Source organism: Egretta garzetta, unplaced genomic scaffold (genome assembly GCF_000687185.1).
Source record: "Egretta garzetta isolate BGI_Z169 unplaced genomic scaffold, ASM68718v1 scaffold2, whole genome shotgun sequence".
Taxonomy (NCBI): Eukaryota; Metazoa; Chordata; class Aves; order Pelecaniformes; family Ardeidae; genus Egretta; species Egretta garzetta.
The window spans coordinates 4816830-4817903 of NW_009258894.1; the positions used below are offsets into that span (position 1 = coordinate 4816830).

General features: G+C 53.8%; 1 protein-coding gene across 8 annotated transcripts in view; it reads right to left on the minus strand.

Moving 5' to 3' along the window:
- SLC8A3 (solute carrier family 8 member A3) overlaps positions 1-1074 on the minus strand; it is a 102391-nt gene that overhangs the window by 18014 nt on the left and 83303 nt on the right. The gene's annotated exons all lie outside the window — the stretch shown is intronic.

A 1074-nucleotide genomic window follows, 5' to 3' on the forward strand; every position in this document is an offset into this window, starting at 1 on the left:
GGTCCCCCGCGGGGGGGGGGGGCTCGCCGGCCCAGCCGCTGGCTGGAAGCACGAGCGGGGGCCGAGCCGAGAGGGCACCCTGGGGGCAAGGGGGGCACCCCAGGCTCCCCCCCCCACCTCCATAGCCAGAGAGCAGGCTTTTCTTTATTGACTGTAAAGCAACTTTCTATAGCTGGTGACCAAGTTCTCCAATAACAGCTGCCAAAAGCAATCAGGCTGGTTCACAACAGAGGGAGGAAAGTTATGTTATTTTAATAGAAATTATTTGGTTCCCGGGGTTCTGATCAAATTAGGCAGCTACTGAGTTAAAGCAATGAAATTACTGGGAAGGAGGCTGTGCTCAACTTATTTCCAGTCCTCCTGGACCTGAAGAAGTAACAAAGGAAAACGTCCAAACCGCTCCGAGGAGTTTTCTGTAAACACCCTAAGCTGATATTTGGGGAAGTGGGGACTTCTGCCTGCCACTCACAATTTCCTAATCAGCCCAATATCCGACGGGCTCAGGCCATCCCCTGCGCAGCAGATTTGGCATCCTTGGAAAAGGAGGAGAGACTGAAGCTTGCGCAGCAGATGCTGCTCCTTTGATTTGCAGCACAGCTCAGGCGCGATGAACGCTTTCGTTTCCAGCTCTGCTTGCAAACCTGTCAGATTCGAGCTCCTCTCTGCACCCTGCATGCCCGCCCTCATCTTTTAACAAATGTTTCTTTAGTGCAAATTCAACTGTAATCATATCTAGAATTGAAGGAATAACAAAAATACAGGAGGCGTACATCACTCCACAGTGGGCTAAGAGGAGACCGACATAACAGGGATCTTGGGCAAGGATGCGGGGGGCTCAGTATTAATACATGTAAAATCCAGCCATGGGGAGAGGAGATGAAGGGTGCAGAGCCAGAGCTGAGGGTGAGGAGGGAAATGGTGCTGATGCTTATCGTGCCCTGGTAGCACTGCCCTGGCGCTGGGTGCACCTCCTGGATCCCCCAGGACGGGAGGTGGAGAGCACCCGGCTGCACGCACCGAGGGGACGATGCATGGCCTGATCCTGCATGGGAAGGAGGCATCTTCTGCACCCTC